Here is a 15,940-nt window from a genome sequence, read left to right as displayed (position 1 = left end):
CTGTTTTGCTCTGCTGTAATCCTGGAATTAAGGAAAATAGAATGTTAGGCTACTCATTTTATGCATATCTAGTTTTCCGTTCCTTTTCTTTTTTTATCAAGTAACTGGATTCAGCCTAGATTATTAGGCATTTCTTGTGGGAAAGAGGGGGCAAATTATAGCCCGCCTTCCAGTTGCTTCCAGTTTCATTAATATTCTCCATTGGGATGGCAGTCTTCAAATTTTGCTCAAGAAGGTGAGCTATGATTTCATGTCTGCACTTATATTTTTCCATTTTTGTCTTTTAATATTAAAGTTAATCCCATCTACTACAACTGAAAGATCAACAAAAGAAAATAAATTGAGGAGTCTATGTCCCCTCTTTTATTTGTGGGCTTACCTGCATTGCAATATTTTATCAGCTCTCTTCCTTGGTAATCATTATGGGTAGTCTTATGGGTCAACTTGCCTGGGCTGTAGTACCTGGTTATTTAATCAAACACAAATCTAGGTGCTGCAGTTTAGGTGTTCTGTTATTGTTGTTATATCTGTATTCAGCTGATTTTAAGTAATGATTAAATACAATAACGTGGGCAGGCCTCATTCAGTCAGTTGGAGGCCTTAAGAGCAAAAACTCAGGTTTCCCTGAGAAGAAATTCTGCTCTGAGACTAGAGCATCAAATTCTGTCTGAGTTTTCAGGCTGCCCTTATGATTTCAGACTTGGCAGGCCCCAAAATCATGTGGGTCAATTTCTTAAAATAAGTAAATCTCCCTCTCTGTATGTATGTATACATTCCTGCTTATCTGTCTACCCATATATCTATCTATTGCTCTATCTATCTATCTATCTATCTGTCTATCTATCTATCTATTTCTTTCTTTATCTATCTTTTATCTATCTTTCATCTATCTATCTAATTTCCTATTTGTTCTGTATCTCTGGAGAACTCTAATAATGCAGTAATCTAACCATACTGAGTTGTATACAAATGTTTCTGTATCAGGTAGCTATTTATAAATTAATGTGCATTAAAACCATTTCAAAATTAAGTGGCATAAAACAAAAGACATTTAATGCCATGATCACACATCTGTCATTTTGCTGAGATTGGTTTACTTATCTTGGCAGAGATCAGCTGGGTGTGTCTCCAAGCTTTGTGTTGGGTCCATGTATCATCCAAATGTGTCTACTTGGAGCAAATAACTACTTTGACTTCTTTTGTTCTCATTTTCATGGCAGAAACATAAGAGGTAGCTGAACAGAAAATAAGATGGTTCTTATATCCTTGGCTTGAAAATGTGATGCTATAACTTCCACCTCATTCTCTTAGCCATAATAAGTCACATAGTGAAGCAAGACACCTAGAGAATGGAAAGGTCACTCTATCTCTAATGGAAGGACAAAGACGTAGAAACATAGAGAGGTAAAAACTTGGAACAATATTGTAATCTATTACAGGTATCACAGCAAAATGCATTTGGATAATGTTAAGCTCTGTAACTGTGTTTTTAGAAAGAGTGACAATTTACTTAGCATAATAAGACACAAAGAAACCCTGTAAGAAACATAAATACTAATAACTTTATATAAAATATAATTTCCCAGACATTGTATTTAGAAAATATTTGTTAATATCTCACTGTATTTCTTGCTCTGCAGAAACCCTGAAGGAAACAATTGTTCTACAATACACACTCATAGTAAATTTGTTGTTTTAATAAGTTCTCAACATCAAGCTTGTGAAGAAAACCAGTAGATACAGAATTTACAAACAAAACTTTGTTGCTCATAAAATCTGCGCTGCAAGAAGATAAAAGAGAAAAGAAACCATCCCAAATTTTAACATGCCAAAATTACAGAGTTTTTTTTTTTTTAATACCTAATTGTACTAAAATTGCTTTGTTGTTAGCAGTGGAAGTGGGATCTCATTATGTGAAAGTAGGAAAGATAAGACCTCATAACTCTCAATAGGACAGGAGAAGGTATACCTTTTAGCTAAGAGTTATTAAACCTCAAAAAGCGTATTGCAAAGGAATACTGATCATGCACATATGAAAGTGGCCACAATATTTGTCAGCTAAACTATCGAGAACAATAAAATATGTGTGGACATTTGTCAGGGAAACAAAATATTTAAGTTATATGCAGAGATCATAAATTTTATCTAGGAGAGTAAAATGTTAAATATATTTGTTAGCTGAGATATTTCAACCGTTAGAGTATATATAATGAACTTTTATTGATTATGCAAAGGCTAATATTTTCATGAAACTTTAAGTACTAATTAAAGTTATAAGTTGCAGGATATGAATTTAACGTGCAAACAGCACAGCAAAAGAAACTATCAACACAGTTGATATGGTTTGGCTGTGTCCCCACCCAAATCTCATTTTGAATTATAACTAGCACAATTCCCACATGTCCTGGGAGGAAACAAGTGGGAGGTAATTGAATCACTGGCCACAGGGGTGGGGAGCTGGGGGTTGGAGACTCTTTCCCATGCTGTTCTCATGATAGTGATTAAGTCTCATGATATGTGATGATTTTAAAAACAAGTTTCCCTGGACAAGCTCTCTGTCTTTTCCTGCTCCATCCATTTAAGACATGACTCGCTTCTTCTTGCCTTCCACCATGATTGTGAGACTTCCCCAGCCATATGGAACTGTAAGTCCATTAAACCCTCCTTCTTTTGTAAATTGCCCAGTCTTGAGTATGTCGTTATCAGCAGCGTGAAAATAGACTAATATAGTAAATTGGTACCAGTAGAGTGGGCCACTGCTGAAAAGGTAACAGGCCACTGGGTAACAGGCAGAGGCTGGAACAGTTTGGAGTGTTCAGAAAAAGACAGGAAAATGTGAGAAAGTTTGGAACCCGCCAGAGACTTGTTGAATGACTTTGACCAAAATGCTGATAATGGTATAGACAATGAAATTCAGGCTGAGGTGGTCTCAGATGGAGATGAGGAACTTGTTGGAAACTGGAGTAAAAGTGACACTTGTCATGTTTTAGCAAAAAGGCTGGTGGCATTTTGCCCCTGCACTAGAGATTTTTGGAACTTTGAACTTGAGAGAGATTAGATTTGTTTTGTTTTGTTTTGTTTTGCTTGAGAGGGAGTCTCTGTTGCCCAGGCTGGAGTGCAGTGGCCTTATCCTGGCTCACTGCAACCTCCGCCTCCCGATTCAAGTGATTCTCCTGCCTCAGCCTCCAGAGTAGCTGGGACTACAGGCACCTGTCACCATGCCTAGCCCATTTTTGTATTTTTAGTAGAGATGGGGTTTCACCATATTGGCCAGGCTGGTCTGAACTCCTGACCTCAGGTGATCCATGTGCCTTGGCCTCCCAAAGTACTGGGATTACAGGCATGAACCACCATGCCTGGCCAGCATTCAGTTTTATAAGGGAAACAAGGTAAAAGTTCAGAAAATTTGCAGCCTGACAATGCAATAGAAAATAAAATCCCATTTTCTGAGAAGAAATTCAAGCCTGCTGCAGAAATTTGCATAAGTAATGAGGAGCCAAATGTTAATCCCCAAGACAATGGGGAAAATGTCTCCAGGGAATGGCAGAGGTCTTCACGATAGCCCCTCCCATCACAGGAGGAAAAAATGGTTTATTGGGTTGGGCCCAGGGTCCCCATGCTATGTGTAGCTTAGGGACTTGGTGCCCTGCATCCCAGCAGCTCCAGCCATGTCTGAAAGGGGCCAATTTAGAGCTTGGGCCATGGTGTCAGAGGGTGTGAGCCCCCAGCCTTGTTAACTTCCACGTGGTGTTAAGCCTGTGAGTGCACAGAAGTCAAGAATTGGAGGTTTTCAAACATCCACCTAGATTTCAGAAGATGTTTGGAAATGCCTGGATGCCCAGAGAGAAGTTTGCTGCAGTGGCAAGGCCCTCATGGAGAACCTCTGCTAGTGCAGTACAGAAGGATAATGTGGGGTCAGAGCCCCCACACATTCAGAGTAGCCCCACACATTCAGAGCCTACTGAAGCTGTAAAAAGAGGGCCACCATCCTCCAGACCCCAGAATGATAGATCCACTGACAGCTTGCACTATGCACCTGGAAAAGCCACAGACACTCAACACCAGTCCATGAAGGCAGCCAGTAAAGAGGCTGTACCCTGCAAAGCCACAGGAGCAGAGCTGCCCAAGACCATGGGAACCCACCATTTGCATCAGCAGGACTGGGATGTGAGAAATGAAGTCAAAGGAAATCATTTTGGAGCTTTAAGATTTGACTGCCCCACTGGATTTTGGACATGTATGGGGCCTTTAGCCCCTTTCTTTTGGTACATTTCTCCCCTTTGGGATGGGTGTAATTATCTGATTCCTGTACCCCCATTTTATCTAGGAAATAACTAAATTGTTTTTGATTTTACAGGCTCATAAGAGGAAGGGACTTGCCTTTTCTTCGATGAGACTTTGAACTGTCAACTTTTGAGTTAATTCTGAAATGAGTTAAGATTCTGGGGGACCGCTGGGAAGGCATAATTACATACTCAAGACTAGGCAATTTACAAAGACAGGAACATGTGGGAAATGTGAGAATGAGATTTGTGGGGAGCCAGGGGTGGAATGATATGGTATGGCTGTGTTCCCACCCAAATCTCATTTTGAGTTATAACTTCCACGATTCCCACATATTGTGAGAGGAACCCGGTGGGAGGTAATTGAGTCATGGGGGCAGGTCTTTCCTGTGCTGTTTTCTTGATTGTAAATAAGTCTCATGAGATTTGATGGTTTTAAAAATGGGAGTTTCCTTGTACAAGCTGTCTCTTTTTTTCACTGCTGCCATCCATGTAAGAAGTGACTTGCTCCTCCTTGCATTCTGCCCTGATTATGAGGCTTCCCCAGCCACGTGGAACTGTAAGTCCATTAAACCTATTTCCTGTGTAAATTGCCCAGTCTCAGCTATGTCTTTATCAGCAGTGTGAAAAAGGACCAATACAACAGTAAACAGACGACCTAAAAAATAGGAGAAAATATTAGCAAACAATGCATCTGACAAAGGTCTAATATCCAGATCTATAAGGAAGTTGAACAAATGAATAAGCAAAAAATAAATTAAAAATCGGCAAAGGTCTTGACTGCTTCTCAAAAGAAGACAAACAAGGAGCCAACAAATATTGGAAAAAAATGCTCATCATCACTGGTCATCAAAGAAATGCAAGTCAAAACCACAATGAGATAGTATCTCACACCAGTCACATTGACTATTATTTAAAAAAAAAAAAAATACAGAGGCTGATGAGGCTGAATGCTTATGCATTCTTGGTGGGAATGTAAATGAGTTCAGCCAGTGTGGAAAGCAGTTGAAGATTTCTCAAGGAATTTAAAACAGAACTATCATTTGACCTAGTAATCCCATTTCTGGGTATATAGCCAAAGGAAAATAAACCATTCTCTGAAAAAGATACATGCAGTCATATATTCATCACCACACAATTCACAGTAGTAAAGACGTGGAATCAACTAGAGTGCCCATCAATGGTGGATTGAATAAAGTCAATGTGGTAATACACCTCATGGAGAAATAAGCAGCCATAAAAAAGAATGAAATCATGTCCTTTGCAGCATCATGGATGTAGCTGGAGGCCATTATCCTAAGCAAATTAATGCAGAAACAGAAAACCAAATACCACAGGTTCTCACTTGTAACTGAAATCTAAACATTGAGCACACATGGATATAAACATGCAAACAACAGACACTGCAGACTACTTTGGAGGAGGGAGAGCAGGAGGCGTGGATGGACATACTATCTATTTGACATTGTGCTCACTAACTGAGTGATGGAATCTATACCCCAAAAATCTGCACTGCAAGAAGATCCCTTCTCAGTATCACATAAATACACATGTAACAATACTGCAGACGTACCCCTGTTTCTAAGATTAAAATTAAAATTAAACAAAAACCCCAAACAGTAGAATTTTTATATGCAACTAGCAAACTACTTGAAAAGAAATCAAGAAAACAATCTCATTTACAATAGCTACAAAAAAAAGCACCTAGAAATAAATTTAACCAAAAAGGTAAAGACTTCTGCAATAGCAACTATGAAACACTGATGAAAGAAGTTGAAAATACACAGATAAACAAAAAGATATTCTATGGTCATTAATTGGCGGAACATATATTGTTAAAGTGTCTATACAACCCAAAGTGATCTATAGACTCAATGCAATCCCTATCAAAATACCAATGGCACTCTTCACAGAAAGAGAAAAATAAAACAATACTAAAATTTATATGGAACTGCCAAAGACCCTGAATAGTCAAAACAATTTTGAGGAAAAAAAGCTGAAGGCTGGGTGCGGTGGCTCACGCCTGTAATCCTAGCATTTGGGGGGCCAAAGTGGGAGGATTACAAGGTCAACAGATCAAGACCACCCTGGCCAATGTGGTGAAACCCCATCTCTACTAAAGATACAAAAATTAACTGGGTGTGCTGGCTCATGCCTGTAGTCCCAGCTCCTCGGGAGGCTGAGGCAGGAGAAATGCTTTAATTCAAAAGGTGGAGGTTGTGATGAGTTGAGATTGCGCCACAGCACTCCAGCCTGGTGAAGCAAGACTCCATCTCAAAAAAAAAAAAAAAAAAAAAGACGGGGGAGAGAAAGCTGTAGGCATCATACTACCTGACTTCAAAATATATTAGGAAACTATAGTAAAGAAAACAGCATTATATTGGCATACAAACAGACATGTAGGCCATTGGAAAATAAATAAATAGCCCAGAAATAAATGCATATATTTATGGCCAATGGATTTTTGACAAAGGTGCTAAGAGCATTCACTGGGGAAAGTATAATCTTTTCCACAAATGATGCTTGGAAAACTGGAATATCTACATAAAAAAATTAAATTAGACCTTTAAATCTCACCCTATAAAAATCAGCTCAAAATGGTTTAAAGACTTAAATATAAGAGCCACAACTATAAAACTATTAGGATAAAACATAGAGGAAGTTATTTATGACATTGGTAGGGATAAGGATTTTTTTAGATAAGACCTTGAAAGCAGAGGCCACAAAAAGCCAAAGTGGATCAATTGGATTACATTAATTTAAAACGCTTCTGCATAGCAGAAGAAACAATCAACAGAGCACAGAGACAACCTACAGAATGGAAAAAGGTATTTGCAAACAATACATCTACCAAGGGATTCATATCCAAAATATATAAGAAACTCAAACAACTACCAAACAAACAAACAAAAAACAAGTAATTTGATGAAAATGTGGCAAAGTATCAGAATTGATATTTCTTAAGAAGGCATACAAATGGCCAACAGGTATATTAAAAAATGCTCAACATCACTAAATTAGGGAAATGCAAGTCAAAACCACAATAAAATATTCACTTCAGCCCAGTGAGAATGACTATTATCAAAAAGCAAAAGGTAACAAGTGCTGGCCAGGATGTGCAGAACAGCAAACCCTTGTGCACTGTTTGTGGGAGTGTAAATTAGTATTGCCATTTGGAAAACGTTAAAATATTTAAAAATATTAAAAATAAAGCTATCGTATTATCCAACAGTTCTGCTACCTGAATATATATATACATGAAATGAAATCAGAATGTTGAAGAGATATCTGCATTCCCATGTTTATTGCAACACTAATTACAATACCCAAGATATGGAGTCAACCTAACTGTTCATCAATAGATAAATGGATGAAGGAAATGTGATACATTTATACTCAACAGAATACTATTCAACTATAAAACAGAATGAAATCTTGTCATTTGCAACAACATGGATGAACCTGGAGAATATTATGTTAAGAGAAATAAGCCAGGCACAGAAAAACAAATACCACATGATATCATGCATAACGGAATCTAGAAAAGTTGATCTCATAGAAGTAGAGAGTGTAATGGTGGTTACCAGAGGTAGTGATAGTGAGGGGAGAGGGAGAATGGGGAGATGTTGGTCAAAGGATGCATAATTATGGTTTGATAAAAGAAACAAACCTCAAAAGATCTATTGTTTAGCAAAATGACTATAATTAGTGATGAGTATATTCTATTCCTAAAAAATGTAAAGGAAGTTAAGTGGATATTATGGGCTTTTCCCATGAAAAATATAGCTATGTAAAGTAATGCATTTGTTAATCAAATCAGCATTCCACAGTGCATATATACGTCAAAACATCATGTTGTACTCAATAAAATCATATAATGTTATCTATAAACTTTAAAAAAATTCAAGTAAAATTAAATTATAAAACTAATTATTTTCTATAAATTATCTGTATAATTTTAATTTGTATTTATATTATTATTTTAAATATGCCTATAAAATTATCTACATAAACAAGACACTGTAAAGACAGACAAATAATAAATAAGTTCCTGCATGTTCAAAGACTGTCAATTGTTCACCAAATATTCATTTCTCCTGCCTTTCTCAAAGTTTTGTCTGGGAATCTGGCAGCCTGTCTAGAAGCAGTATTTCCCAGCATTGCTCACAGCTAGTTTTGGCCATGTGATTAGATTCTGGCCAAAGGCTTATGACCAGGAATTATGCCAAGTCTCCTCACAGTCTCTAATAGAAAAATATTAGATTCATCTTTCTGTTTTCCTTTTCTATTTACTGTTAAGTATACAGAACTTATGCTTAAAACACAGAGGTGAATGCTGTTGCAGGAAGTCAGGGACACTGAACGGAGTGACCAGCTGAAGCCATGTCAGAAGAATATAAATCGTGAAGATTTCATGGACATTTATTAGTTCCCCAAATTAATGCTTTTCTAATTTCTTATGCCTGTCTTTACTGCAGTTTCTATACATAAATTGTGAAGATTTCATGGACATTTATCACTTCCCCAATCAATACTCTTATACTTTCCTATGCCTGTCTTTAATCTCTTAATTCTGTTATCTTTGTAAGCTGAGGATGTATGTGGCCTCAGGAACCTGTGATGATTGCATTAACTGCACAAATTGTTTGTAAAACCTGTGTGTTTGAACAATATTGAATCTGGGCATTCTACAAAAGAACAGAATAACAGTGATTTTCAGGCAACAAGGGAGTTAACCAAAAGGTCTGAGTGCCTGCGGGGCCAGGCAGAACAGAGTCATATTTCTCTTCTTGCAGAAAGCAAATAGGAGAAATATCACTGAATTATTTTTCCAGCAAGGAATAACCCTGGGAAGGGAGTGCATTCCCAGGGGGAGGTCTCTAAAATGGCCGTTCTGGGAGTGTCTGTCTTATGCGGTTGAAGATAAGGGATGAAATACGCCCTGGTCTCCTGCAGCCCCTTCAGGCTTGCTAAGATTAGGAAATTCCAGCCTGGAAAATTATAGTCAGACCAGTTTTCTACTCTTGAACCTTGTTTCTTGTTAAGATGTTTATCAGTGACAATGAGTGCCCAGCGGGACATGGAACCTCTTCAGTAATTCTAATTTTGCCCTGGTCTTGTGATCTTGCTCTGCCATTTGCCTTGTGATAGTTTATTGCCTTTGAAGCATGTGATCTCTGTGACACACTCCCTATTTGTACACTCCCTCCCCTTTTGAAATCCCTAATAAAAACTTGCTGATTTTGTGGCTCAAGGGGCATCACAGAACCTGCTGACATGTGATGTCACCCCTGGAGGCCTAGCTGTAAAATTTCTCTCTTTGTACTCTTTCTCTTTATTTCTGAGACTGACCAACACTTAGGGAAAATAGAAAAGAACCTATGTTGAAATTTTGGGGACTGGTTCCTCTGATAGAATGCCACATGCTGAAGATGGTGGGGCAAACTCTGAACTTGTCTCCTCTGGATTGTTAAGTATGAAAAAAATAAATAATTTATTTGAATTGTACTTGAGATATCTTTGTTAAATTAGCATTGCCTTTATGTAAGAACAGATCTAATATTGGAGGGACTGAGGTACTGCTACTGCAAAATCCTGAATTATTTATCACAAATGGAAATTCTTACACAGGGAAATAGATATTGAAGCTGGAAACCTGGGTTCCCTTATTATGCTACCATAAAAGTTGTGGCATATTTCTCATCTTTAGTGACTTCAAAGGCAGATCAAATTAATAAAAAGACTGAAGATGTAGCAATAGAGATTTTAAAAGGTCTGAACATGTGTGTGTTTGTTATTACCAAACAGAAAGAGAAAATTCTTAGGAAGGATCCACCATTTTGAAAATAGAGATAAATGGAGTAGAGCTGTGCTAACACAGGTGCTCTCAGTTGGTAGGTATCCTGCAATCAAAATTGACTAGTAGTCCAGTGATTTGGGAATTTTCAGGGTTACAAAAGTGGACTATTTCTGAACCTTAATCATCAAGATGAGTGTCACCCTAAGTCTTTTCCATGTTCTTGTTAAAAACACTCTGTGTGAATATCTTCAGTCTGTGTTGAGTTTATGATTCAATGAGTTTCTTAAAGTTAGGAGAAGGAAAATGTTTGTAAATCAGAGTCAATAACTACATGGCATTCATCTTCCCAACCTAATTTCTGAGAAAGAGAAATGAGTCTAATTTATAGTAAATAAGATATGAGTTTTATTACTTATAATAAGTAAATTTGAGTGGAAATATTAATTCAGTAGATGCATTTGTTTAATAATATTTTTACCTGAATTAGTCTTGACTACCAGTGTAGGGAAAACAGTGACAAAATGACAGTCCACTTTTCTGTGGCTCCTACTGGGACTGCTGATGGCAAAATAAATTTTGCTTTCAAATGATTTGAATACCAGTCAGTAAAGAACACATAAAATGACTCTGTTTACTGTATACTCAAGGCTATTCCATTTCTTATCTCAAGTTTGGTTCAGGTATATATGTACAATGTAGTTCATCATAGGGATTGCAATGAGATTAAATGACAATAGGATACACCAAGTTTTAACATTCCTGCCTCCCATTATGAAGTTCCAGGGTGATGGTAAAAATGAAAATTTCTTTGAAAGTTAAATTTCAAAGTAAACACCCAAGTAACTCCTGTCAAAATCAATTATCTTATGTGTTAATTGCCCATAGCATATACGACTCAAAATTTCATCTCCTAACTTTCTTATTTTTCTTAGTTTCAGTCAGAGAGAGGTTACACTAATGATCATATAAGTGAGGTTTCTAAATTAGTTGCATGGACATAGTTTTTGGTAGTGATTCCTTCAGACCTAAAAATTTAGGTTAGTCTCTCACATATGAGGAGATTAAAGAAGCTATGAAAATTGTATTAATACAGTATTGATTGCATACACACAAAATTTTGAAAACAAATAATTCTCAGGCTTTGTTTTGCATAATGGAATGAGAAATATAGTAAAACAGAAAGTCCTTGTTACTGAAATTTATGTTATCTGCATGCACTGAAAGTTGAAAACCATTTTTTGCCTATAACCCAATCCTTGCCACATTCATGTGTGTTTAGGTAAGGACACCCATATAATTTAGTGGGAACTACAGGACTCAATACACTAACAATCCCCAATGCTGGTACTCTTGTACCAAAATAGTCACTCAAGTTTGTACAAAACTTCACAGAAACCTAAAAATGTCAGAACCCAGTGTAGCATATACTTACTAAGCATTAGAAAAAAACCATCCTCTGTTTTATTCTTATAGTTCTATTTACTATTTTTAATATATTCATGTTCAGTGTAACAGATGCTATAATTGTTAGGACTAATAAATAATAATTCCTTTTTTTCTTCCTTAAGTCCAGACAGATGAGATCAAAATATCAGTTTTATTACTAAAAAAGTTTTATTGGACAATGTAACTTTTATATACAAGCACATGAGTCTGCAAATATTTTTTCTCTCATATATAGGAAGACTTACACACTCAGGCTTATGAATAGCTGAGCAAGGGAACGCTTCTCCAAAGTGGACACTCCCCAAAACTTTCTTATACCAACTAAAAACTAAGTATGTATTTTAAGTTATTTCCTCCCAATTCGTCAAACAAATGTCATTTTCGTTCCTTGGGGAGTAGTGAAGAGGTGAAGAGGGTGTACCATAGGTTAGGCATGGCTCTCTTAAAGATAGTCCTCTAATATAGAACCATAAATCACGGGGTAAGGCAGCCCCCACCTCAGTCTCAAACCAATGTGTGTCATATTCCAAGTGCTTATTTATACCACATCTATACAGTTATATTATTGTCCTCAAGATAGTTACAGTATAGAATAAAATGTAGACACATGTGAATTATTAGAACATTATAAGGTAAGTGCTATCATACAGATATAAAGCAGACTGTGTTAATGAAACAGAAATTGAAACTTACTACCTCAGTTGCAGGGAGGGGAGGAAAACAGAATAAGAGTCACAGAGTAGTGGTATTTAAGTACTCAAATACCGTAATGTGACAGAAGGAAATGTATAATTTTGTAAATAAAGTAATAACTACCTCTTAGAGGCACTTTCTATTATTTCTCTGATCACTACACAAGTTACTCCAGTTCTAAAATGTTTGCTATCTTCAATAATATATATACTAAAGTATAATAATAAATTTTTTAAAAAGAAAAAATAAAAAAAAATAAATCAAATAATATTACTTAAATTTCTACTATGCAAAAAATCTTTTGCAAAGTTTTCTATATATATAGAATATATAGTATATATAGTATATATATAGTGTGTGTATATATAGAGAGAGAGTTGGTGAATCATCTAGGACAAAAGACAGTGGTTGTTTTCATAATTCGTGGGAATATAAATTTTCTTTTCTGTAAAATTGTAGGGTTGCATAATGGGAGTGAAAAAATCCCAATGGCCATGGCTTACCACACACTAATTAGCATTGTGCCTGACACTGAAACCTTCTGGCTCTCAGCATAATCATCTGTAAAAGTTAATACTCCCTTCCACTTAGTGTTCTCAGAGAAATGAGAGGAGATAAAATGACTAACACCTTATAACACAACTGGGAAAATAGTAGGTTTTTAATAAATGGTAGCTGTGCTTATATTTTTCTCATTTTTAAAATCACCAAAGAATCATACATTTTTATTTGATAATTTTTGAGTAAATACTATGAAAAAGGTAATGTCTTGATTTCTGTAAGGGAAACTCATAGAAATCTTCATTAATCCCAGGCCTCAAGTTGCTTTAACTTCACATGAGAATTATAATCTCTTACTACAATATATATACACAACATAGCATAATATATATAATATGTATAATAAAAATACACATTAAATGTCCTTATTTTCATGTTTCTCCCTCATTCAGAGTTTACACCATGACAACTCTTCAAAAGCCCATGTTTTCTTTCACCTCCAGTCCTTAATAAAAGATAACTACTTGCTGAATTATTCTTCCTTGACTCATTCTAAAAGTTTGGCTATCATTCTGTCTGGAATTCCTTTATGGTAAACCTACATATTTTTTAATGCTATTTTTATGTGTATGGTCTGCAATTACCACATCAAAGCATTTATAAATGTCTTTTACTAGCCTATCTTCACGCCTAGATGCTTGTTCAGAATGGAAAATCACTTGAGATGGCCTAAATTCATTTTCTAGCTGGATGACCTCAGTTCTGTTACCAAAAACATCTGTGCTACTGTAGACTTCATCTGCAATTTGCATATAATAATAGAAGATTCTACCTTTGAAATTTAGAATAAGTATTAAAACAAATTAGTGCATAAAGGACTTTGAACAGTAGCCAGAATATTAAAGATAAACTGTTTTATTACTTAACATTATATCACCAACATCCATTAATTTGCATGCAGTACACTTAATATGTATTTATGCAATGAGTTAGTATATTATGATGCATAAACAAGAGTTCTAAATAATGCATGTGAAAACATTGCAAACGATTTTTTGCATAGTAGAAATTTAAGTAATATTATTTGATTTTATGTTTTTCTATTTTTTGGTTTGGCTGTATGCGCAACCAAATCTCATCTTGAATTGTGGTTCCCATAATCCCCATATGGGTTTATGTGGTTACCCCCAGACTGCTGGTCTCAATAGTGAGTGAGTTCGCATGACACCTGATGGTTTTATAAGTGGCCTTCCCACTTTTGCTGGACACTATTCCTTGCTGCTGTCCTGTGAAAAAGGACGTGTTTGCTATCCCTTTGCCATGATTGTAAGTTTCCTGAGGGCCCTCCAGCTATGCTGAACTGTGAGCGAACTATACCTCTTTCCTTTATAAATTACCCAGTCTTGGGTATGTCTTTATTAGCAGCATGAGAATGGACTAAAACAGATACCACTGCACTCCAGTCAGAATGGCTAGTACTAAAAAGCCAGAAAATAACAGATGCTGCTGAGGTTGTGGAGAAAAAAGGAACACTGTTGGGCACAACTACTTTTGCAGTTTCATGCCCTGGGTCCCCAAAAGGCAAGCTTCTACTTCACTTTGGGCACAAATGGGAGGATAAACCATGGCCTTGGATGAGAGCATGGAAAACTCTTAAGAAAACTTGACTCCAGGTGTTAGGGCATAGCAGCCGCTAGGCTCAGGAACGATGCACTCTCTAGTGGGCATGGTACAGTGGCAGCAAAGCCTCCAGGCTGCAATGGCTGCTAGCACCAGGAATAGGATGCACTCTAACAGTGACTCTGGTTTCAAGATGGCACAGAGCAGTAGCAGTATAGAAATTGGGGTAGGGCACAGTATTTTTTCTTCTCTAAGGGGTAACACAGCATATGAACTCTCAAATCTTGGGAGCTCCCTCAACTTAGCACATACCCTGAGAGTACTGCAGGGTTTTCCAGTAGTAAAGACTCCTGGAGTCTGTGGTGGTGATGGGGGCTGTTTGGGTCCTCTTGCTTACCACTTCACTTGCAGCTTCCCTTACAGGGTGAAGTCCCTCCTGGTTCTGAGCTAATCCTGACTTGGAGTATGGGGTGGCAGAGGCAAGATGTTTTATTTTTTTTCTATGCATCCATATGGGTTTCTGTGCTCTAAAAATTTTCTGTTCCCTCTACGTTGTTCCCTGGTGCTCCTCGTTAGTTATTTTGTTTAAAATATAGTTGTTTATTTGTTGCTTTGTTTTATTGGTGGGGGAGGAGAAAGACCACTAAGAGCTTCAAGTTGGCCATTGTGTTGATGTCACCACTTCTCATGCCGTTAAAAAAATATGTTTCTGGAATCTACAGCGTGATCCACTGAGCTTTTAGATATTTGGTTCTAGTACTAATAAAGATAAATTATTACAGATCTTCAGAGCAAGGAGTTGTCAGCTATAGTGAGGCTTCCTCAGTTATCTGTTTATTTTTTCCTTCTCTTCTTACTCTTTCATTTCATGAAGATTTAAAATTTACATATTTGTGCCTAATAATGAAAGTTTAAAATTATAAAGCCAAAATTGACAGAACTATAGGATCAAATGTAACCTTCATGGCAGATTTTAACACATATCTCAGTAACTGATAGGCGACCACAGTTAACGAGCAAGAATGTTGAATAATTGACAAATACATATAAAAATTGAATGTATGTCCATATGTAAAATAACACTCAATAGAACTCTACACTCATAACAATACACATTCATTTTCAAGAGCACATGGGATATGTACAGCAATTGATTATATTCTAAGACGCAATGTGCCTTCGATGAACAATGCACAAGAAGTTTCAGAAATTTGAAGATAATATAGTTCTGTGACCACTGTGTATTTAATATAAAAAATCTACTTGAAATATAAATTCAAAAGTTCATATATTTGAAAATTAAGACATATACTTCTAAGAAAAAATGAATGTAAAAATAGATTTTGTCAAAAAATTAGAAATGAATGTAAAAATAGATTATGTCAAAAACAATAAAGAAATATCAAAACTTGAGAGATATAGCTAAATCAGTGCTTGAAGGAAATTTTAGTTATACATTTATATATTAAAAAAGAAGAAGGTCTAAAAATCTGATAATCTATGGGGCTATCTCAAAAGTGTAAAGACAGAACAAGAAATTTGATCTAAAGAGTGTGGAAGGAAAAACTCATAAATTTGTGTGTGTGTGTGTGTGTGT

Source organism: Mandrillus leucophaeus, unplaced genomic scaffold, assembly GCF_000951045.1.
Source record: "Mandrillus leucophaeus isolate KB7577 unplaced genomic scaffold, Mleu.le_1.0 Scaffold640, whole genome shotgun sequence".
Lineage (NCBI taxonomy): Eukaryota > Metazoa > Chordata > Mammalia > Primates > Cercopithecidae > Mandrillus > Mandrillus leucophaeus.
This window is presented reverse-complemented; position numbering follows the sequence as displayed.